At 40.9% G+C, this 25,796-nt stretch overlaps 1 protein-coding gene across 11 annotated transcripts in view; it reads left to right on the top strand.

Moving 5' to 3' along the window:
* b3gat1a (beta-1,3-glucuronyltransferase 1 (glucuronosyltransferase P) a) overlaps positions 1 to 25,796 on the top strand; it is a 123,583-nt gene that overhangs the window by 36,669 nt on the left and 61,118 nt on the right. For all 11 annotated transcript variants that reach the window (XM_078956457.1, XM_078956459.1, XM_078956458.1 and 8 more), the window contains exon 2: positions 16,683 to 16,925. The gene's annotated coding sequence lies outside the window, so the exon portion shown is untranslated. The remainder of the gene's footprint in view (positions 1 to 16,682; positions 16,926 to 25,796) is intronic.

Genomic DNA, 25,796 nt, shown 5'->3' with positions numbered 1-25,796 from the left:
TTTTTTTTTTCTTTCTCAATGTTTGTTGTAAATTAAACTAAACAGATGTCTTAATCTGATCATCTTCTGATCTATTGTAAAAGCATTTCCAGTGTTTTTTTTTATGGCTATGCTGTTTCTAGTGTTTTCTAGGACATTGTTTCTGCAGAGAGCCGCTTGTACGTTGAAAATTCAATTCTGAGTTGCTGTGAAGCAACCCCGGTCCCCCTTCCTCTTTCTGTTGCTGGCCCACCCAGTGTCTTTTCTACATCCTAAATAAGCTCTTTTTTTTCAGCTGCATGTTGTCGCACTGCTTCTGGTTCACATCATTTATCTAACAAAATACTGGGAAATGCAGTTTTAAGCTTCCTTTCCTTAATATATGTCCGCCATCATTTTAAAAAAATGCAGCGAGAAAATATTAAAAACACCAGAAACATGAATTTCTTCCTTGATTTCTGAAAATATTTGCTTTTATGTCTGATTGACAGGGGTGTCTAAAAATGAAAGAAACACTTGTAAATAATGCTTCCATAGCATTTTATATAGAAAATATAAAAGATTAAAAAACAAATGTCCATTTTCTAAAGAAAAATCCAGCAAACAACTCTCTACTGTGTTCTATAATGGAAGATTGACCACCAGATAAACACATGCTAACTAAAAAAGGATGTGAAAAGCATTTATTAGTTTGACCTTTGTGGTTGTTTTTAACTTATTCCTCTTTGAGCGTTTTATTTTAACCAATACTTTTACCAAAATGAGACACAAATATCCAATGACTTATCTTTAGACTCCAAAGAATCAAACACTTTCTTTTTTTGTAAAATTATTCGTGCTAATGGCTAAAATTTTAGGTACCTAATGATCCGATAGCAGAAGATTCTGGTTTAATCTGCTGATAAACGTCTCTTCTGAGGCCTGTTAGCACACAGATGTAGTGAATACAGCCCATATACCACAGTTGCCCCTCTGAGATCAGATAAAGAGTAAAGCTGGAGACCTGAGTGCCCCCTATTCAATGTTATTCTCTCCCACTGTGGCAGTTTTTCGCTGCTAATGCTGTGAAGGATTCCAGGTCTCGTACCCTTGCTCCTGTGCAGCCCATCACTCACTTCAGGACGCTCCTTTTTTTTGCCTTAAGCGAGTGTCACGCATGAGTGTACACAGGCTCAGTGAAGCTCCACTCTCACTTTCACACGTCACTTCCCAACCAGCACCAGTTTTCTTTTTCTTTTTTACACAATTTAAGCTTCAGAGACATTTCCTTCATGTTAGCTTTATAGATTTCTATGTTTTTGAGTCTCTCCACATCAATGTCATCAAGGCCAGCTCTCTAAAGTTTTCAACAACTACAACAACAAAAAAAAGCCAGCCATCTTTGCAGATCTGGATGAATTCACTCCATGAAGTGCAGAGATGGCAGATGGTTGGTTGGGTTCTGCAGGATAATCAGAAGTGAAATCTCTGCTGCCGTTAATCTGTTCTGTCAAAATATGCAAATGAGAGGATTTATCTCCTCTGCCATCGACCCTTTCCAAATAGATTGTGTACCTTTGCACACATGAAGGGAACTCCGTTTTCTGGTCAGCAATTACAGCTCACCTCTCCGGCTGCATTTTGTAACACGATCTGCTGGGTTGGCAAATCGATCCCCTTCGTTAAAGTGACTCCAAAAAACAAAACTTGCAATTAGACTTGGAATTTGCTAATGGCAAAAACCGAACCAGCACGAAGAGACGGCAGTTGTGTCGCCTCTTGGTCTGAGCTGGCATATGGCAGCATGGCAGCAATTAAGCTGAAGGAAGAAAGACGCTGAGGCAGTCATTTCCCATGTAAGCTTTCCAGGAAACATCAAAAAAACAAAAAAAGGTACACAAGCCCAAAGGATGTTCCTCTGCTTTAATCACTGTAAGCTCTACTAAAATGGCTCAAACACCAGAGATATGTCAAATACCCACACCTAAATTTTAAAGGAGGATGGATTTTTTCATATGTAATTGAGCAACACAAAACTGTGGTTTTGTGTTGCTATAAATCAATCTGCTTGACCTGTTTGCTGAGGATTTCTTTTTAAAAAGGGTAGGCTAATTACATTTGGGTAAACACCCGAAACACGGGTGCTTTTTACATGGAGACAGTTTTTGGGAAAACTGCACTCTCTGAGATCTACTGTTGGGGAAAGGCAGCAACTCCCAGCATTCTCTGCAGAAACTGACAGCGGGACCATGGCTGTGCGTCTTAATAGGAATGCAGAGGTCGAACTTCTCGGATTGAATGTGGGAGAGCGTGGACGGCAGTGTTTTGTCGGATGGTGAGCAGGAGACGGAGCGCCATCGTTTGCTTCCAATCGGATCGCATCCGTCAGTGAATTCCTGTGTGTTTGTAACGCTGCGTTTCAGCGGGAATCGGCGGCTCCCTCAGCCTCTGCCACAGGCGACAGACAAATATCCGGACAAATAAACAACATCAGACGGAGTACCAGCATCACCACGCCTGAGCACGCCACCGAGCTGAGTCATGATGTAACTCACATCTAACCCTTGTGCTACCTTGTGGGGTCCAGATGACCCCAACTCCTAACGTTAACGTTCCTTTGAGGGACGCTAACGTGAAATGGAAAGCTTTTTTTGGGGGGGTTAGGCCTGGCAACCAGTGCAGGTGCACTGCCTTCTGTTCAAACACAATGATGTTGACATCGTAACACACAATGACAACTGTAAAGGGGTAAAAACAGGAAGTTGTGGCGTAAAATTGGTGTGTTGCAGTGGAAAATGTGCCTGTTTTGACATTTATCCCTTGTGCTATCCTAGGCACTTTAACATTGGGAGTTGGGTCATTTAGACCCACTAGACAGTGCTCTGAACCTTTTTTCTTCAATGATTTGTGATCTTCACTGGTGTCCATGAATTACATGAAATCTTTCCACTTTTATCCACCTTTGTCATGGTAGGGAGAACACGTCAATCTAAGGGTGGGGTCATTTGGACAAAAAATGGCTCCATGAGGGATTGATCTGTGTCTTTACTGAAATGTATTTAAGCTAAATTCTAGCACTCCATCCACGATCAGATTCAAAGAGAGCATGAACCATGTTCCGGCGTCCTTCATGATGATACTCTGTTGATTGGATGCTTATAAAATAACTCTATCACTGTGGAATCACGTGAGTGGGGTTTTATTGTTTTCCTGATTCCCCCTGTGGCCACAGCCATGTCCAGGCCGTCAGCGCAGCGACATGAAACCATGAGGAAAGAGGAGAGGTCAGCTCTGCTGCAAAAACTCTCACTGCAGGGCAGCCTTCGCTTCACAGGCAGCCTTTTGAGTCTGTCTAATTATTTTCCCACTTGCCTGCCAATTAGGCTGATGAGATTATTAGTTTTAAACAGACGTTTTGTGACAGCTAGACTGCACACAGACAGAATTGGCACTTTTTTTATTTAAAAAAAAAAGCTGTAAAAACAAAATTAAAAGAATTCTAATTGCACAAACGTTCTTCGCAGGGCTAATAATAGATTGACAGCCTTTGTCTTTAAATATCTGTAAGAAATCTGAAGATAAAATGCAGAAAATGTTTTCTCTCCCGCCTCAGACACCAATGTGATAACAGTGTCTGCAGATGAAAACCAGAGGAAACATCCTAAAACGTACATGTTCAAGAACACGATAACTGATCATTCTTGAGCACGCTGTGAGCTTGTGGTGCTCACAGTGGACGAGCAGGAAGGGGCTTCTTTTTGTGTACATGTACTGTTAGCTAGCGCATGGTCTCCATCTACAGGTGGAAAATGCTTGGTGGGGAAAAATCAAAGCGGTGCAAAGCTCGTGAATTTTGCTCCAGGCTTTTTTCTTTTCTCAGCTTTTTTCCGATATGTGACTGAAACGGTGTCGTAGAATTCCAGCCGGACACAAACCACAATCATTCATTCCTCCTCCATGATCACTTTTCAAACAGTTGGCACTTCGTCCGTTTGTCACCTCCAAATCCGGGTCCCTGATTGGTCAAAGTTTGTCCTGGTTTAACTAGCATTGTGCGTTCAGGTGGCGTTCAGCACACGTGAACGCAAGCTTTTTTTGAACACGGAAGGCCGAAACGCGCATTTACACTTGTTCACAAGGACTTTTTATTGAAAGTGGTCGCTTAGACACGCGTTGCCAAGGGTGTTGTGAACGTATTACACCGAAAAGGATTCCACTCAAGATGTTGAAATATTAACAAAAAACTTTTTCCACACCTTTACTGTCAACTAGGCAGACAAACGGTTCCAGTTCTCTAAAAATGATGCTCCTGCTTATTTTGGCAAAGTTAAACCTTCTTATTGAGAACCGATTGTCAGAAGCTAATTTTTGGGGGGCTCAAACAGTTAAAGGCAGGAACATGTTGTGAAGAGTAAATTTTATTCCATCAGCGTTCAACATAAAAGCAAGTTAAGTTCGATAGAACTTTAAAAATGAGCCAATTCGAAATTTCAAATATTTTTGTAGATGTTTCTCCAAATAATTTTTATTTCCTCTTCATTTCCCATGCATTTTTACATGACATACACGTTTTACACGCCTTCTTTAGAAAGATATGGCTTCATAATCCAAAATGAAAACCATTTTTTTGCCATTCTAAAACAGCTCTTTTGTGTTAAAGTTTTTATTTCACTTTATTTTTCTCAGTTAACAGAACAAATGAGGCTCTAAGAAGTTGACCTGACTGGGCTCTGCAGCCTCCTCAACAGGTTACAAGCCAAGTGATTTCATTATGGCTCCATTCCTGCATTTCTGGAAGCATTCGTCTCAGCTTTAACCTGCATCAGAGATATTTGTGAAAAACAACTCCAAGGTGCAGCAAAAGGTCAAAATAAGCCAGACAAAGTGATAAATATTTCAGCCCACCGCTTGTGCTCTGCAGCCTCTGCCGAAACAGGGATCCCGGCAGCTCTGAACATTCAGCGCATGTCGGCAGCTGAACCTGAAGCCTGCAGCGTGTCATCACCTTCAAAATCTCCTAAAGTGGGAGTTGATGCCCATTTAAACTCCGGCTGTAGTTCTGACCAGCCGTGGTCAGTAAATCTGACTGGGAACACTTTTACAGTAGACCAATAGAGGGTCCAGACACATCCTGATGCTATTGTTAGGGCTCTGGATCAAGCCAGAAATGACCCTGAGAGGTCCGACGCCTGAGATAAAAGGTGTCACGTTTATGGTTGTGGTTACTTTGCCATGGAGTGGCAGGGCTGCTATTAAAATGATGTTTCCCAAAATATCAACTCTAATCTGCCATTGCATCACTTCCAAGAGGAACAAAACTAGTGTGCAATGGGGTGCATGCAGGTTGTCAGAAGAAATGCACATTTATGTTAGGGAGTTAATTCTCCTCAGGGTTCAAATTTTTTTAAAGCAGTACAGTGCTCCAACGGGACCCAACCCGGAGCTTTTTTTGATATTTAAAACCTCAAAGAGGAGCTGAGATTCTGGCTGATTCACCACGCGTCACCTTCAGGCGGCTCGTGTTATTTTGGTGGAGCTCAGCAGCTACGGCTCAGGCTACAAATTCTTCACAGGGATCAGTGTATTCCTGAAATGGTTTAGGTCATGTTGTGCGTCCATGCGTGTGTGTGTGTGGGGCAGGAAGGCAAGGGGGTAATCTTACAGGGAGGGGGGGACTGCCTGTACATCCTTCTGATGCCCTCCAGCTGTGAACTGTCAGCAGGTTGAGTTTTAGAACATATTTTGTAAGAATGGTTTAAGGTTTTGGACAAAGGTAGATTGGATTTTTGTTTACCTATTACATTTTTGAACAAACTTTTGAATTTTATCCATTAAAAAAAAAGACATTTATAAATAGTATTTTTAGACATTTCCAAAATGAAAGTCATTAGTCCAAAGAGTCCAACCCGCTAACCCTATAAAGCTACATTCACACCATCCTCGCTAACACGCGTTCAAGCAACCAATTTAAATAAAAAGTCTAAGTAAACATGCGGATATGAGCGTTTACGTCTCACCACGCAAGTATCTACGATTGTTTTCAGGCTCCAAAACGCGCGTCCATTGAATCCACATTGCAATTAAAACCAGTGAAATGTCTTCGATTAGGGACTCTGATTTGGTAGTGACGGATGGATGGCGTCCTTTTTATATTATGGAAGTGCCAACTGTTTAAGATTTGGTCATGGAGGAGAAGTTGGTAATGGCAGATTGTACCCGGTTGGAAAGACACAGCCTAGATTTGTGAGATTTGTACCACGTCAACATTTAGCACCTAGCCTCTTCCAACTGTAGGTGGCGGACATGCGCCAGTACGTAAACAGTGGAAAAAGATTGAGGAAGCCCCTCCCTGCCCCTCCAGTGTGAACACCATGAGCTAAAAGCGTGTTTAAGAACAGAAAGGCGCCACATGCCCAGTGTGAACGTAGCATTACGCCAGTGTTTACATTCTTTCCACTTCTATAAGACTGTAACTGTTGACGTAGTTAACATAGTTCTAGCAGACTCTGTCACGGAGAAAAGCAGATTTGCAACACTTTTTATTATTAATGTGTTTTGAATTTCGGTACAAAGCCGATATGAAAAGCCATTTTTCTTAGCGTCCGAATCAGCTGATTTAGGTTGATCACGTATACGGTCGAGCAGTGATATTATGATGAAAAACTTGTGTTATTTCAACGTCGCCGCCAACATTATTGGTGTTAGAGGCTTAATATAATGGTGTAAATAAATGAACCGTTCAGTTGTGGCTCCTGTGAACCAGGAATAAATGCAGAGACTTCCAAAAAATGAACAAAAAAATCTTGGAAATGAGCCACTAAATCCTTTCACCCTAGAATATCGTGGTATTTTCTTGCTTTTTTAACCCTTGTGCTATCCTAGGCACTTTAACATTGGGAGTTGGGTCATCTAGACCCACTAGACAGTGCTCTGAACCTTTTTTCTTCAATGATTTGTGATCTTCACTGGTGTCCATGGATTACATGAAATTTTTCCACCTTTATCATGGTAGGAAGAACACGTCAATGCAAGGGTGGGGTCATCTAAGGGTTAAAGGAGACGTTGGCGTCTGATTCAGGCCATGGAGCGCGTGGGAGTGGCTATGGAGGAAACCATTTTGGGAAATTATGGTTGGTGATTTTACAGAGGAGCAGTGGATCCAACAATTCCACATGACACGCTCAACTTCACTGGTGTCCATGGATTACATGAAATCTTTCCACCTTTATCCACCTTTGTCAAGGTAGGGAGAAGGTAGGGAGAACACGTCAATGGAAGGGTGGGGTCATCTAAGATAGCACAAGGGTTAAATACCTGACACAAAAGTTTCAATGAGGTTATTCTTAAATGATATCATTTTGTTTGAAAGTATTCTAAATTTTTTGTTTAATTGGTTCAACACATCATTGACAGTTAAAATATTGAGAAAGAGAAATAGCAACAAAGAATGACTGAATTAATGAATAACTAAAATCTATAGTTTGGGTTACATTGAAAAGGATGAAATTCCATGGTGACCTCACTGTAATCCTAAATCCTTTATTGTACTTTAATTGCGCTTTTTTTTTTTGCCAAATAAAGTATGGAATTTCAAATAACTGCATATTTTCATCCAACATCAGCTCTGACCATTTTTACTGAAAAAGGAAAAATGAATCATAAAACATGTTGGCCTCAGATGTGCTTTGTATTTAATAATTGATGATAACATACATTTTCCTAGCATGATGCTGGTCTTTTTAATCCACTGTGTTCAATGAAAAACTTCAGTTAATTAAAGTCATTTTGATAGTTCCCGTCCACAGTAAATTAAAACAATCAATGGCAGAGATTGAAAAGAGATGGGGGGGGTGGAACCATCAAACAACCTTTTTTTTCCCCTCTAAACACCATCAGTCACAGTCGCCTGGGGTTGCCATGGCAACCGGTGGTCAGGCCGAGCTGAGCACAGGGCAGTTCTTGGCCTGCGGAAACAGGAGGACAAACAGAGACGGCTCTCCAGAGCTGCAGCGGGTAGACACAGAGCGGCTCTGATGCCAGCCTGCATGTGCACTGTGTCACCAGTATGCAAATGCTGGCGTGAGATGTCTGCTCCTCCCATCACTCACAACGGCCACTGCTTCATTGTGGCAGTGCGCGCACTACGCAATTAGATTGTGTACCTCTCAGAATGTATGAGGGTGTCAGGAGATTATCACTGCAAAATCTTTCAAATAAATCACCTTGCAGATAATTGTATCACATCGTTGCCATTAGGCCTCTGACATTTCCTTTATTCTTTAATGCGAGTGTAATGAACTGCTAACATAAAAATTCTGCACGCTCCCAGCCAGCTGATAATCAGCTAAATGAGTAATTATGATCTAAATAGCTGACTGGGAGCTCAGAGGACTCCAGAGTGACCTGCTCTTGATGATTGTTCATGTAAAAAGGACATCCTGTGCTCCAAAGCGTGGCCTGCAGAGCTGTGAGGATGCTGCCTCCCCACCTGCACGGGGTCCATCACTCCAAAGCCTCCCCGCTGCCTTTTGGAAAAACTCAAGCACTACAGCTCCTCCAATTACTGGATCTTTCCATCAGAACAGGTGTCAGAGGCTTGTGACGCCTTTCAGAGTCAGGGACAGTCAGGGAGAAATACAGGATGTGGCAGCACACCGGGAGGGGAAAACAGGCAGTGAAGGACAGACGGACAGAATGACGGGATGTGTTGACAAGCAGCGTAACCCTCCATGTCAAACTGTGCCAAGACGGATGTTGAACTCAGACCTGCATGTGCATTATTAATATTGACCACTTAGAAGAGAATAAAGGAGCGTTTACTCACCAACTGACATTCTTGAATTAGTTATAGAGCCATGCTCTAAAGGCACGCGAGTCGTCTTTCATGGGAAACCAAACGATTTTCCCTGAAATGACAGATGTCTTCTAAATAAAGAGGCCACTCACTCAGTCATTATCTTGAGCATTATCCAATGTACCTTCAGTATCCTGCATCAACCTTTGAGTCCCCTGGAATTTCACCACTGTATTTTCTACTTATTTAAAAGACTTACTTTTATATTGAAATGACTATGCGCCTTATAATAAAGAGAACCTTTTAGCCTCGATAGATTCATTTCCTTGCAAACGTTGTCAACAAACGTAGGTAGCTAACCTGAAAGTGTTAGACTGTGGGTATGTCCGAATTCCCACCCTAACCCTTACATTTGAATTCTTGTCCGAATGTACAATTCCAAAATCAACTCCCCTAGAAATTTCCCTGAAGTCTTCGATGCTAACTAGATCGGCAAATATAGACCACAATGCATTGCGTCGGAACATTTTTTACTAAAAAATGTATCTAAATGTATTTTTTGATAAACCATCAACGTTTTTATCCTCAGAAGACAGTGGACTCTTAAATAATTGTCACAAAACGCTCATTTTAATTAGATTTTAACTTTGTGAAATCGATGATGTCTTATCCGCCGTTAAAAAATTAATAAAAAATAGTGAGCATGGTGTCTGAATTGCTTTTAAAATTCACGGCACTACATAGCGCTGCACTTTTTGTTTTTTAGTAGTTAGGGTTAAGGTGGGAAATCGGACACAACTTAAAATACAGGTTAACCTGTATTTTAATTTTTGACGTGTTGCTAATAAAGTTGAGAGTTAGCATAGTCACAGTACCGTTTGTTTTAGTAGAATAATTTTAATTTTTTTACATGTTGCAAAAAAGGCTGGGAGTTACAGCAATATGTTAACGCAGCTAACTCTTCTAACATAGCTAACGTGTAGCATATGTAGCATATTACAAACCGATTTCAGAGTTACTGTGAGCACAGTTTATAAAGTTGGACTGATTGATTTAGCTCTGACTCTTATTTCTGGCTTCATGGGCCTCCATCATATTTATGGATTAACTCTGCTGCAAACAAGGTTGGGTCTTATTTTAAATATGCTAACACAGCCTATGTGTAGCGTTGTCGGACTGTGTTTTTTTATGTGTTACTAACAAAATTGGGAGTTTGCATAACCACGTTTGTGTTAACTGTATCATTTTATGCAAACAATGTGTTATCCGTATCAAGAATACGCCAATGCAGCAAACCTGAAGCGTTGTCAGACTGTTTTTTTGTGTAACTAGCAAGGTTGCGAGTTAGCATAGTCACAGTAATGTTTGTTTTGGCTGTATTAGTCTAATTTTTCCCCACATGTCGCAAAAAGGTTGGGAGTTACGCATATCAAGAATACGTGAATGCAGCTAATCTGCGGAAGTGTAGGACTGTGTTTTTTTATGTGTTACTAACACAATTGGGAGTTAGCACTATTACAGTAACGTTGGTATTAACTTTATCATTTTTTGTAAACAATGTGTTACGCATATCAAGAATACGTGAATGCGGCTAACGTGTAGCAAATCGGACTCGGTTTTTTCACGTGTTCCTAACGAGGTTTGGAGTTAGCATAGTCACAGTAACGTTTGTATAAGCATTACTAGTCTGTTTTTCATTGTGTTGCAAAAAAGGTTGGGAGTTACACTTGTAACGTGGGTAAGGTGTAGCGTGTTACTAAAAAAGTCAGAGTTACTGTGAACACATTAACCCTTGTGCTGTCTTAGGCACTTTAACATTGGGAGTTGGGTCATCTAGACCCACTAGACAGTGCTCTGAACCTTTTTTCTTCAATGATTTGTGATCTTCACTGGTGTCCATGGATTACATGAAATCTTTCCACCTTTATCCACCTTTGTCATGGTAGGGAGAACACGTAAATGTAAGGGGGGGTCATCTAAGATAGCATAAAGGGTTAATAAAGTTGGACTCACTGACGGTCTTTATTCTGACTCTTATCTCGCTTAAAGCGCCTATAGTTCGGTGCGCATTATTTACGACATAAGTTAAAAAATAGACTATTTATTGACGGTGCACCTTATATTCCGGTGCACTGGAAAATACAATAAAAGTTTTTTTTTATTTTAAGTTTTCCTTTATGAGTATTGTAAGCTGCTGGAGGCAGAAGTATCTGCAGCTTCTTTTCAGCCAACTGCATTAAACAGGTGGATTAATAGGGGATAAATAAATAAATATGGGAGCGCCAGGCTTACATAGATTCTAGTCATCAATAGGAGGAGTGTGCTTTTCATGTTGATTGCTTCTTATTGGATTTCTTCTCATAAGCCAGTATCCATGTGAGAAATGATCTGTTTGGGGAGATCGATACCAGTGCTTGCAAAAACAACGTGTGAGAAAAAGAGGGTTGCTTCGTTCACTTCTATTCTCTTCTGAGTTGTATTAACAGGTTTGAGATCCATCAATATCAGCGTGGCCTTGCCTGCTTACCCCCCTTCCCGCCCTCTATCTTTAGACATAGCCCGATCCATCCATCACTGTCGGACGTGCGCGCTGATGTGGTCAGGGTGGCCAGCCCACAGCCGGCACCGCAGCGTGAGCTGGCCTGAAAATGTGCGAATGTGTTTGAGCACCCACACACATCTGCTTGAGCGATTACGTGTTTGGTGTCTGGACACAGGGTTGAACATGACAGAACAGCAGCTGAACAGTTTTAGCTGCCGCCTCAAGTTTCTGCTCAGGCCACAGTGGAGCTTGTGGAAGCAAAAAACACTTTTCTTAATATCAACATAAAAAGAATGGATATATTAAAGTAGGTTTTGGTTTGTGGATCATTTTTGTTTTGGTTGGAATAGAAAACATGTTTTGCTTTGGAGGAAAGATTTCTTTTTGGAAAAGAATCTACCTTTGACAATAGAGCCATGACACATGCAACAAAGCAGCTTTAGATTAGAGGACAATTACTTTTTGTCACTTTGAGTTTATGGCAGGAGAAGAGTAAGTTTTCAGACGTGTAACCCTTGTGCCATCCTAAGCACTTTAATTAGATGACCCCACCCTTCCATTGACATGTTCTCCCTACCATGACAAAGGTGGATAAAGGTGGAAAGATTTCATGTAATCCATGGACACCAGTGAAGATCACAAATCATTGAAGATAAAAGGTTCAGAGCACTGTCTAGTGGGTCTGGATGACCCAACTCCCAACGTTAAAGTGCCTAGGATAGCACAAGGGTTAATGGAAAAATATTTGTTACAGTGGTTGCAGTAGCAACATTTGACAATGTTACATTTATCTTTTGGTTTTAGTATATTGTTGATCTTTTGGCTTATATAATTACGGCAAGTGAATGGAACAATAAGCTACGAACCTTTCTTGCTTTTATTTTTCTGTGATCTTGAAGATTCACACTCATGGTTGACCTAGAAATGGTTTTTAGTCGGCAGGAAACAGTCATGCCTTTATCATCTTACTAAAGGTACTCACAGAACTCTTAGACTAATGGGTTTTGCTTATTTAACCGTTTCAGATGGATCATTCTTTTGTGACATCATATCCTGCATGCATAACGATGACCAGAAAGGTAAAAAACGGGCTTCAGTTTCATTCTGTAGAATTGAATGGGCTATACGACCCTTTACTAAACATCTATTGTACAATCATTGGTTTTAGTATGTCTGCTATCAAATGACCTTTTTGTTGACATTTGTGTCCGTAGATTCTTAAGCTAGTTTTAGTTTAGGTGCTTTGAGCCCTTACTTGGCTTCCATCTTAATAAGTAGAGATATTAGGAATGTTAGTAAAGATTTCTTTGTGCTACAGATCCAACCAGATTGATCTGTCTGGGGCAAGTTGTTAATTGAATCGACCTAAACCATTCAAAAACATTTCAAAATGACATAAATCAATAATCCATATTGGAAAAATACCATTTTGATTGGGCCATGGTAGATTTATTTTACCATAACAAAAAATCCCTTGATGGCAGCAAAACACTATCACGCCATCATGACAGTTCAATTTATTTATTAACACTTTATTATCTTGTAAGAAATACAAGGAATATGGAAAACTTCACCTGCACTGTTCAGTACCAGATACTCATGGTACTTTCTGGTTGAAGTTTTGGGTAAAGATGTCCTGGATCGTTCTGAATGAACCAATATTTACTATGAATCAGATCGTCAACCACAAATTATGATGTGAATCCAATCATTAAAACGAATCGTTACACCCCTATTTCCAAAGCATCGCTCCAGGTGGAGATTGGGGTGGAGGAGGGACAACAAACTGCCTAGAATGCATAGAGAGACAAGCATTCGTGCATTTAAAGTCCAAAATATGAATGTAATTGGCTGAGAAGAATTTGGGTTATTTAGCTATTGGTTCAAATGATAAATGGCGTAAACTTGTATAACGCTTTTCTACCTTCCTTGAAGGCCCAAAGTGCCCTACAGTCACAGTCCCAATCACACACTGATGGCAGCTTCGCTGCTGAACACTGGCAACAACCCATACCCACCAGAGGCAGTGGGGGGTTCAGGGTGGGGTTCAGTGTCTTGCCCAAGGAGACCTCAACACATGGGCGGGTAAGGCGGGAATCAAATCTGCAATCTTCGATCAGAGGTTGACCGCCGTATCGATACGCTACGGCCACCCCAATTAGACTTCCAAAGTGAAAGTCTGACATTGGTGTGTAGAGTGATGCAACTGCCCAGCTCACCTGGAAGTGAGGTAGATTGTCTTTATTGGAAGCTTCAGTTCTGCTGCCAGGGGTGCTGGCCAAACCAGAGCAGCATCCGCCAGATAATGTCTGATATCTTAAAATTAAGAACAAGGATAGGGTAAACAAAGTGGAGCGATAAATTACACTATGGATTTTATGCTTAGCCTTTAAGTTTTACAATTTTTTCTTCCAATCATGGATGTACAGTGCTTCGTTGTTTATCGTGGGAAACATGTTCCAAAAATAAGCCGCAATTCGTGAAACCCGTCAAGTAAGATTACGGATGTTTTAAGGCGGTAAAACGCCTCACGACACACTTGATACCCTTTTCTCAGACGGACATGAATCTTTTTCTCACTTTTCTCTCTTGTTTAAATTCTCAAAGTTCAAACCTTTATAGAAAAATAAGTCAAGCATAAAAATAAAAGCTGGCATAATCACACTGAAAAAAATCCAGAAAAAGCTAGACCGCAATACGTCAACCGCAGTTTATAGTTTTATAAACCCAGCAAGCTATGCTAAAACAAAATAGAGCCATTTAGTCTATATCCCTAATGAAGGATCCATTAAGATGTGCATTGGTAATTTTTATATCTATTTGAAAACACTATCATTATAAAAACACCAAGTACGGTCATGTTGTATTGACTGCATTAAAGATATTTATATAACTCTTATGTTTATCCTTTCTTTTCTAAACGTATATCTTTCACAAAATGTGATTTTTATGAAACCGTTACACCATTTTTCTCCGATCACATGACCACACAACCTTAAAGCCATTCATCTGCCACGCTGACATTGCAATTGCAATTGTCTGACAACACAAACAGCATTTTGTACATGAAGCAACATCAGTGGTGGTGGAGTGATTTATTGCTTTCTGTCATCCAGGAGGTGCAGGTTTTCAGTCTTTTACCATCATCACGTCAAAATACAACACAATGCTGTGAGTCGTAGCGGTGGAGCCGGGGCTGGGACATGGTCTGTCACGGACGGTGTGGGTTTTAATTCCGATTCACCTTGACTGTATTTCTGCTATGAAAGCTGCTGCCTGATGCTCCTGGAGCCTCACTTGATTTCTTCTAGAAACTTACATTTCAAACACGTTGCCCTTCACCTTCATGCTACTACGTGATAAAAAAACAAAAAAAGAAACCCTGCTTTTTTCCACAAGTGATTGACCTTGCAACTTGTTTTACCTCGCTTGACTTCACAGTCATCCCCCCATGCTCCTTCACTCCCTTTTGTTGCTGTAATTTGGCAGTGCAGAGTATGTTTCAAATCATGGAGCTCAAACCGAGTCCGCCAGACCTGTATAAAGGCCATTCCCCGTGGCTTTAAGGTAATTATGTTCTCCCCTTATGACAGCCCAATTGAATTTAGATTAAGCCAATAACAAACCTGCAGCACAGCATGCCTGCTGGACACTGGCCTGTCAATAGGCTGTTAAAGAATCCAAGCCTTTTATTTTGCCTCACGCGGCATCAGCTGGTCCCTCTCTGCAGCCGCAGCGTCTGCCCAGAGGAGAGAGCAGCCAGCGGTGCAGCAGATGAGGCCTGCAGAGGAAGTCTCATCAATAATAGAGAGCGGTAGCTGAGGGAATCATGCTGAGGAATTGTGGTGGCGCGGGCAAGAAGTGCAGCTGCTTTGTTTGTCTCATTTCTTACAAATGAAGCTTGTGAAATACTGCTTGAACGCACATGAGTAGCCGAAAACTATTAATAGCTGGTGGGCTGAATAAATTGTGAAACCACAGCGAGGTATGCAGCCAGCCATGTTCTGGAAGCTAATGGGCATTTCCTGAAGAACTACAGCAATTAAACTACATTTTGGACTGTTGAATAAAAAACATGAGCATTGACGGTATATAGAGAACTGGACTGAGTAAGTGTGACATCACTCATAAAAAATGACTGACCTTAGGTCAATTCAGTTGCCATTTTTCCGCCATCTGTCCGTCGCCATGTTGGAACCAGACGTCCTTATTAAGCTGTGATTGGTTTGTGTCTATCTTAGTCTACATCTCCATGGCAACCACTCTCTCCAATTGAGCATATTAGAAGGCGGGCTCAGGAGAATTAGTCTATCAAACGTTTCGAACATTCAACGACTAACCACCTACTTTCATTTAGGCATCTGATTGGTCAGTTTATAACTTTAATAACTTTCACTGCAGAAGCAGGAACATCTTAAGAAATAGGTATCAGAGCTAGAATAGTTATTCTGACAAATACTGAGTAATAGCTGTTTACTACTCTATAGATGTCTATGGGATTTTGGCTTATTGGAACCTATTTGGAGTGTGAGGGGGGTGGGGTCACGCAGTCCAGATCTAATATACAGTCCAGTCCAGATATAATATACAGTATGGCGTCACATCAACAAAAGCAAAGACTCCAAAGATCATCCAAAGAACAACCATCATCTCCTGTGATAGCATCCAGATGAATATGATAAAATCTGTTATACAAAGTTCGCATTGGGCACGTTCAAAGAACATGTTGAAAGCATACGGCGTTCACACTGGACTGCTGCCACCCCACATGTCCGCCACCTACAGTAGGCAGAAGCTTGGTGGGAAATGTGGAAGTGGTGAAAATCTGGTGGCTGACTTGGTGTCACAGAATTCTGGTTGGGCACAAACCACAATTATTCATTTCTCTGTCGTGATCAATTTTCCAACAGTTGACACTTAAAAGGGAATTAAAAGGGACGACATCCATACATCGCGCCCAAATCCGACTCCCTGGTTGGTCAAAATTTGACCGCTTAACTTGCAACGCTCGTTCGATGGATGCCCGTTTTCTACTGTACATAGAGCCCTATACTCTATGTACATTTTTACTGTACATTTTTACATGGTCGTAAAAATGTGCGTAGAGACAAATGAATGTGAGGATTTTGAACACAGAAGCCCACAATGTGCATTTGCCTGTGTTTACATGGTCTTTACAGTGAAAGTGGTGGCTTGAACGTGTAATGTGTAAACGTAGCTTTTACAGTCAGAGCCACTGACAATGAGCCGCTGCTCGTCATAGTGGGACACTGTCTCCTCCCCGCTGCCATCCCGCTCATTCCCTTTCTTCAATGGCTCTCATTGTATTGGGAAGAGGAGGCCCATTCTTCCTCACGTCTCACTTCTCTCGTGCTCTTGTTCCTCCAGGGGCTGGCCCTAAGGACATGAAAACACAGGGCGAGTGTGGATGTCACCCATGTCAGAGCCTTCGGTGCGTTTGACCTGCCTTCCATCGCACACATCCCTGCTCCCCAAGCGGCACCAATTACAGGCGGGCTCCACACAAAGACCTGCCACTGTAAAGGACTGGGCCGAGGCGAAGAGGGACAGAATCTGCTAGAGGAGGGGCCGTTTTTGTTTTTTTTGCAGGGGAGAGACAGAGCGTTGTTTGTGAGTATTGTCATGTTCTTATTGTTGGGGGAACCGGCACTGGGAAACCCATGTAATGATTTTCCTTGTACACCAGAAATGAAAGGAGCTCATAATGCCAGCAAAAAGTGAAGGATGTCGATGTCTTTGTGAAAATCTATCCAGAGATGTCTCTCTGATGTATCGGGGAGATAAAAGATAAAGATAGAATGATGGCAGTAATTGTTCCTCCACCCACCATCTTTGTCATGGTGTCAAATCTGTCTGTTTTATTGAAGACAGAAGTTCCTTCGGAAAAGCGAAGGCAAATGTATTCACTTCCCCTTTGCTTCTTCTCCTCTGGGTTAGACATTAGAGATTGTTGTGTGATGGGGGGAGGAATAAGATGGGAAAGTGAAGGTTGGAGAGCTGGAGAGCCTAAGCAGATCATAGCAAAGCAGGGAGAGTGACCCTAAAGCGTGGAGGTGGTAAATGATCAGATAAAGAAGGCAGGAAGAGGCCAAGTGTCAAAACAAAAGCTTCTGGGCTTCATCGTCTCCTCACTGGACTAAAGAAAATATTATATAAACCATAAAATATGTAGGTCTATCATTCAGTTGTTTTATTGTTCAGCATCAATACAAAGAAACAGCCTGAGTAAATACTTTATATATGATTTTATCGATTAATGGAAGCTGCCCAAAACCAGGAACTTCACCTAAAACCTGGTGGTGTCATCGTTGGCAGCAGCTGCAGTTATCAACCGTTTGCAACAATTGGTATTGTTTTTCTGGCACCTGCAAAGGAAATTTGGGCCATTCTGTTCTGCAGAAGCGTTTTCATTTGTCCAACGCTGCAGGGTATTCCGGCATGGATGGACTGTTTAAAGTCGTGTCATTTCAATTGGATTTAATGAGGGACTTTGACTGGGTGACACCACGACCTCATTAAGGTTTATTTGAACCCTTCAAATGGTCTTTTCGGCGTGCGTGGGGTGAGATGGTTGGACATTAACCTTCAAAATGTTCTGGTCAAGTGAGGCATTGAAAGTTTTGTAATTCATTTAATTGCATCAGCAGTTAGCGAAACTGCTAATTAATCCAAAACCTTCCCACTACCACCCCTATGTTTGACTGACGGTATGAACAGTTTTCACAATTCTATTCCATTTTTTACTCCCCACCATGGATTTCAAAAGCCCTGCGGTTCCTTAAGCCTCAGTCACAGGCAGCTTTTCAGGCAGACAAAGGCTGAAACAAATGGCAAACATGTATGGGGTCATGTTAAGGTCGTTGGGTCTTTTCTACGGGGATGGTGTGAGCGAAAGGTCGTAGCGAACACTTTAACAACATGCAAAGGTAAAGTCAGGAGGAAGGTTTTTTAGTTTATTTTATTTTTTGTTTTAGATGAGATTTATTAGTCTACAAACATCTGCAAAATTACACTTATATACAGTAATTGTGAGGCAGAAACTTCACAAACAAGATTTCATATCAGCGTAACCCTTGTGCTATCCTAGGCACTTTACCATTGGGAGTTGGGTCATCTAGACCCACTAGACAGTGCACTGAACCTTTTTTCTTCAATGATTTGTGATCTTCACTGGTGTCCATGGATTACATGAAATGTTTCCACCTTTATCCACCTTTGTCATGGTAGGGAGAACACCTCAATGTAAGGGGGGGGGTCATCTAAGATAGCACAAGGGTTAATCAAAAGTTTGAAAGTTCCGCCCAAATTTAACAGTTCCCTTCTTTAGGCAGCAGCAGTGTAGGTACATTTTTTGTATTTATTTTTATTGAACATTCGCTGAATACAAGACAAAAATGGAACATGTATGACAATATAAGAATACAACACAATTCCAAATACAGAGTAAAATTTTTTAACCGTATGATAATCTTAACTTTTAAGAACCAAATTGTAAGTAATATCGATTTTTAAAACAAACTGGTGTTCAATAATAATCAAGTAAAGCAGTCACAAAAGGAAACAAATAAGTAACTAAAAATAGAAAAATAAAAAAGAAAGAAAAGAAAAAAGCAAAAAAATAGAAATGCGAGATTTGACTTTTGTCACTGATCCAAAAGATTTACGGATCGTTTTTTGTGCCAGGAGGAAGTAGTTGAGCCCTTTAGGGCTCCACGCATGCAAACTGACTGTTTGAAGTGAAAGAATTAGACAATCAGAGCGTAGTTTGTGTTGACACCCTATGGATGTCCCACGTGAACTTGCGTATCATGTGCACACCCCGTGCATGTGGCATTTGGGCGGAGTCAGTAAGAGAGTAGTACTCACACCTGAAAAACAACTGTAATGTGGCGTTTGTGTGCATCACACAGCAGCATCACCCGTCCGTCACCGACATTTCCTTTACAAATACTTCACACTTACCGCACGCGCAACAGTGGTACGTTCCATTTTCCTGACGTCTCTTGAGGTGGTCGTATGAGCTTCCAGGGACCTGCCAGACACACCTCCTGAAAGTGTGGCTCCTCCTCCCTATGACCCTCCAGAGCCTGCAGCACCCGCACAGGTCAACCCCCATACGGGTGCAGGCAGTACGTGTTGACCTTAAAAGTTTAGTAATATCCTGGATGAAGCTGAATTTGGCTTTTGATCTAAAGCATGAGCAGGAGCAGAAGGAGACACCACAACACCATGAGGTATCAGTACCTCTCAATCATTAAAGAACGTCAACATATGAAAGCTTTATTTTTGATTGCATGATGAAAAGCAGGAAAGGCTCTCAGAAAAGGTTGAAAAATTAGCAATAACTAAACTTTTGCTGCGGAAAGCTACGTCTCCGCTGTGTGATCCAACTCAGTAGAGCTTCTCTGTGCGGCAATAGATCGCAGCTACAGATTATTGACATTCATTAGGCAAAAAAACAACACAATCTGTTTGTATTGAACAAATCCTGATGAAGGACAAAAGTGACTTTAGTTCAACATTTCAACTAAGCATCAGTTTCCCAACCCCCTCACAAAGCTTTCTGAATTTTCTAACATGCTTTCACCCTCAAAAGTCTTTATAAGATCCCTGTTACAATTATTAATTTACCAAGATTCCACAGTTTTAATTATACTAGCTTTTGATTTCACCGAACTGTTTGTTTTTCCTAAAGTAATTCTATCAGCATCCTTCTGCCAATGCTCAATGTTTGTTTGGTTGAACTAAAAACGGAAAGTATTGGAGAAAAAAAGTCCTAGTTGCTAGCAAGAAATGCTGGCAAAGAGTTGTGGTCCTTAGCCAGGAGGGACCCCCCAGGGCAAACCAGCTTATGAATATGTGCAGTTGTGTTTGTCTTTTTTTCAGAAGCTCGTTAAAAAAAAGAGATTGTATGAATCCAAATGATATTGCTGATCGCTGGAAATCCTGTTTGAGTTGCTACATTGTTAAAAAAAAAAACCTAACAAGCACATTTTTAGCTTTATTCACATTTCCTATAGTTTGACTTGTGTGAAAATCATTTGTGAAGTAGAAAATGCTGATAATTCTCAGTGTTTCTGTGCTGTTGCTCTGTGTCCTTAAGCTTCCTGGGGACGTTTGTACCACTTGAAATGGAGAGCTTCTTTGGGGGGGGAGGGGTGTCAGACCTGACAACCATTGCAGGTGCGGTGCATTCTTGTGCAAACAAAATGATGTTGACATCGTAACACACAAGAAAAGGTGCCTTGGAGGCACTTTAACATTGGGAGTTGGGTCATCTAGACCCACTAGACAGTGCTCTGAACCTTTTTTCTTCAATGATTTGTGATCTTCACTGGTGTCCATGGATGACATGAAATCTTTCCACCTTTATCCACCTTTGTCATGGTAGGGAGAACACGTCAATGTAAGGGGGGGGGGGGGGGGGGTCATCTGGACCCCATAAGATAGCACAAGTGTTAAAACTGTGTAAAAATTATTTTTGGCAGTGGAACTACCCGCATTGACGATGCAAAAAACAAACAAAAAGCACCTCCTCCAATCACTTCCATGTACAGAAAATAAGCATTTTAATGTGGGGTGGAGACCAGCAGCCATTCAAGTGTCTCTATGTTGCATGGATCAGGGCACAAAAAAAATACATCAGTGGTCATTAGAAGCAGTTCTTCAGATAATTAAATTTTACCCGCATCTCCACGATTAACTTCGGCCCACATTTCTGAAGCTTGTCCCTGAGAGGGGCGTCGTTTTGATGACCCACTTTGTTTTAGGGGACTGTGCTGCAGCTTTTACACTGCGTTTAACGTTCTCTAATGCCGTTTTAATGCAGATGGCTTCACATGCAGTAGCTGCCAGGCAAACAGTCGGCCCGTGTGTCTGTAACGTGAAAATAAGGCGGCACTCCATAAGATCTTTATGATGACAGATTTATTTACAGTCTCTCATCCACGCTTGGAGCAGAAAGCATATGTTATGTCATAAATTAGAAAGCCATACAAGTCTAAATGTTTCGAGTCAAATGCACACAAATGGAACTACATGGCTCTTTTTCGCCGTGGATTTTTGCACAGCTTTGATTTTGCCACAGTGAAATTAATTCTTTCCTTGTGCAGGCTTTTTTTTTTAAAGGATGCCTAGGCGAAACGCTTCGTTCTCTTCGGAAACACACACATGCACATATATGCAGATGAGCCTGCTCTGTTCCTCGCGGCTATCTCACATGCTGGGCAAAGCTGTCACACAAGCTGTATCTGGGAGCACCAGGAGGCCGAGACTGACTTGAATTAAAGTGAGAGAACGTCCCTTCCAGATCTGAGAGGATACACAGAGAGACGGTCCCAGAGAGACGGTCAGAAAAGGATGGAGGGAGGGAAGAGGCATTCTGGCAGCAAATAAGAAGGCAGAGAACAATTGCTGGAGAAATGAAAAGAAAAGGAGTGTTTGATGATGTGGAAAAGAGCAGGAAGTGTGTTGAGCAGGGTTGTGTATTTTCTTGTCAAAATAGAGAAGTAGGAATGGATGATGAGACTTACAGTAACTCAAGCTAACATATCATATATTTGAGAAAGGTTTTCGGATCATTATTGATTAGACACGATCAAAAATTCCTCAGACATAATCAGTTCAATTAAATTAAACATTCAGGCAGATTGAACTGATATTATCATATACCATATTTTTTACACTACACAGATTTTATGGCACACCATCAATGAACGAATGGTCCATTTTTGAAGTAATGTCATATATAATTTACACAAAACTATAAGAAGCATTAGGAGTCAGGGATGAGTCTGTCAGACTTGAACTGTGTTCACGGTAACACCAGAATTTATTTGTAACATGCTACACGTTAGCCACGTTAGCATCGTCACAATACCTGTAACTGCTAACCTTTGCAACACAAACACAAACAGGTTGTGTGCAAATTCCTGCATATATACAGTGCACTATGTAGTGCACTATGTAGTGCACTGTATAGGGCATTTGCCATTTGCCTTAGAAATTTCCCAGAAGTCTCTGTGGAAAACCAGTGTTCATCAGTGCTCACTAGATCGGCGAATATAGACCACAATGCATTGCGTTTCAACAATTTTTGCCAAAAATAAGCCATTTAAATGTATTTTTTTAATAAGCCATCAATGTTTTTAACTTCAGAACTCAGTCGATTTATTAATACTCCTATCAATTAGATTTTAACTTCCTGAAATTGATGGCGTCATATCCGCCGTTTAAAAAAAAAGTAGTGAGCATGGCGTCCGAATTGTTTGTAATATCCAGGGCACCACATAGTGCTGCACTATATAATAATAATAATAATAATAATAATGGATTGGATTTATCTGCACTTTTCAAGTCACTCAAAGCGCTTACATTGTGTCCATAATTCATTCACTCCTCATTCATACTTGGTGATGGTTTGCTACTGATGTAGCCACAGCTGCCCTGGGGCAGACTGACAGAGGCGTGGCTGCCATTTCGCGCCTCTGACCATCACCAGGACATTCATACACATTTACACACCAGTGGAGCCACACCGGAGGCAAGGAGGGTGAAGTGTCTTGCCCAAGGACACAACGACAGTTGGCTGGGGGGAGCGGGGATCGAACCGCCGACCCTTAGATCATTGGACGACCCGCTCAACCGCCTGACCCACTGTTTTTTAGTAGATAGGGGTTAGGGTGGGAATTCAGACACAGCCTCTGACTGATACAGCCAAAGCAAATGTTACCGTGACACATTAACATACTTACAATACCTCCCAACCTTGTTTGAAACTTGTAAAAAAAAACGGACATTTTGACGTCGTGTGCCTCTTAAAATGGCTCTGACTTCAATAAGCAAAACCAGAATAATTCCATATTTCTGGATTATGAGGCGTTTTTGTTTGTTTGGTTTTTTTAAACAACAGTACGTCTTTTAAGTGCAGAAAACACAATACTTGGATAGATCAATGTGAAGTTTGTGTTTGGTAAAGATGTGTCATCAGTTTTTATAGATTTACAACACAATGATTCACAGTGACATAGTAAAACTAACAAATCTATGGAAAAGGAAAATACCAATAACAAACATTTTTTTTCAGAATACAAACACTGTTCTATCAGTATCTTGCTGTGTGTTACACTGTATGTTTCAGCTTCTAAATGTTGTAAAAAATATGCCTGACATGTCTGCAATGATGCCTCACAGCATTTAGACTGTAATTATCAGCTCTTTCTCTATGGGGTCGGCAAGTTCTCCTTATGCATACATGGATTTACACCAGACACCTTCTCCTACCCTGGAAAATCGTTCTTTATTGGTCAATTGGTGTAGAAGTTGTCGCTTAGGTGTGTGCTGCCCTGTGAAGTAATAGTGAACTGCCCCTGGTGTACCCCACCCTTGCTCTGAGGTAACTGGGATAGGCTCCAGCAACGCTACCCGGGAGTGGCGATAGAAGATAAATGTATAGACGTTGCCCAGAATGCATCCCATTGAACAGATGTAACTATATGTACACTCAGCATTCGTGTTTTACACTAAAAACAAATAATACAGCATGACATACCAAGACACAAATCATAGCTGTCATACCCGGAAAGACAGAAGCAGGTGCAGCTGATACATTCATCTACTTCAGTGAACCGTCTCCAAGCAGATGTGCTTGAACAAGAGTTTAAGCTAAAAATAGAATATAATAATGTATATCTTGTACCAATACTGCAGAACATATTCAGAAAATTTTCGCTCTTTTTTCACTGCTTACATGCTTTTTTGGGGGGCAAAAAATGCTTTTGCTGCATTGCTTTATGAGTTCTGCACAGCAAAAAGCTGGAACATAAATTATTAAACGACTTTTTTTATATATTCCCCCACCTCGTTTCCTCGCAAAAATGCACCCATTGTAATGTCATTCTGCAAACGAGGCAGCAGTCCGCTGCTCGGATTTCCACTTCAGCACGTGGGGTAAGGCCGCCGTTGGTGATGCTTTGCATCGCTCCTCCTGCCCTCTGTGCTGCAGCCTCTTTCTTCTGTAATGACACAAGCCCGCTTTAGCAGCATTTTTCCAGTCTGTGTTTTCTCATTTCAATTTTAGGGCATTAGCTGCAGAATCATTCGCAGATTAATGATGCATTTTAAAGCATGAAACACAGTCATTGTGTGTGATTACGTACTAGCAGGGAAAATGAGCAGTTCAAAGATAATAACACACACATTTGGCAGTTTTAGGAAGCCTTTTAATGCATCAATATTTACTCGGCATTATACCACCTACGCTACAATTACATTTGCGCCTGTTGTGTTTTTCTGTAAGGATAATTCATGCAGGTTGAACAGGCGTGTAAATATTTCTAAAAACAATCTGAAGTATTAAAAATGTATGTAGGGAGTTTATGCTCTTTAGACTATCCTAATTGTTTTTGAGAGATTTCAAGCCGAATTTTCACCTAAATATAGCATGTTTCTTTAGTTTATGTTTGGTTCTTGACTTCATGTAAACTCAACCATTAGATTTGTATTTTTACTGCAACACATATTGTAAATGCAGCAATAACATGTTGTGATGGCTCAGAGCTGCAGAATGTGGAGCACTTGTTTAAGGAAACTGCCTCCTCAGATCTGGATATTGTTGTTTTGTAAAGTCAGATGGAATAAAATTTGTGATTTTATGATGCAACTGTTTGTAACTTCACTTTTTTATTCCAGATTTATTTTATTTATTTATTTTTGCAAGAGATTCTTTCTTTGACACTGTGTTGTTCAGAAAGCAGAACCTCAGCTTTGGATGGTGTGGTTCCATAAAAAAAAATCTTAAATAGGTTAGGTTTTTTGTGTGTTTTTTTTTTTGTAGAGATTTTCTTGGGAAAAACCATGAGACAAACTATTATTGCGTATCCCAGAAAAAGAACTTTTACAGAGGTCTAACATGAGCACCTTAAAGTAGTAAATGATTTTCATGTAGAAATTATTAAAACACACAAGCAAGTTTTCTAACAAAAATATGTTTGAGTTTTAGTCTGATCAATAGATTGTCCAATATATGAGAGGGTAAAAAAATCCCCAAATAGCAATTTTTCATCCTTTTTTGGGGCTTAAAGACCCATTCCGATGGAGATGGTGTTTTTGTTTGTTTTTAATATCTTCTTGTAGCATTTTTCTGAAAACAAAGGAGATATAAAGAAGATTAAGCGGAAAATTGCATTTCAGAGTATTGCTTGCCATTTTTGTTGCACCGCCAATGTTAGGTTGGGAGAGTGTCGGTGTAGGTGCCATAACAGTTCGGCCAGCAACAACCATTCTGGGTCCTTGGACTAGTGCTGACGTCAATCATTGTGTTGTTATGTGATTGGCTGTCTGTTGGTCCGATGACGTGTCAGATAGTGATTGGTCTGGACAAATTACGACACTACCATAGAAGAAGATATCATGAAATCTGTTGTAAACAAACAGAGCTCCAACATAGAGTGAGATTATCTTCTAAATGTCCTTTTATTGTGA

Source organism: Oryzias latipes, chromosome 13, assembly GCF_053564925.1.
Source record: "Oryzias latipes strain Hd-rR chromosome 13, Olatipes_Hd-rR_3.1".
NCBI lineage: Eukaryota > Metazoa > Chordata > Actinopteri > Beloniformes > Adrianichthyidae > Oryzias > Oryzias latipes.
Note: the sequence above shows the minus strand (reverse complement) of the source record. Positions and strands in the feature narration are given on the sequence as shown.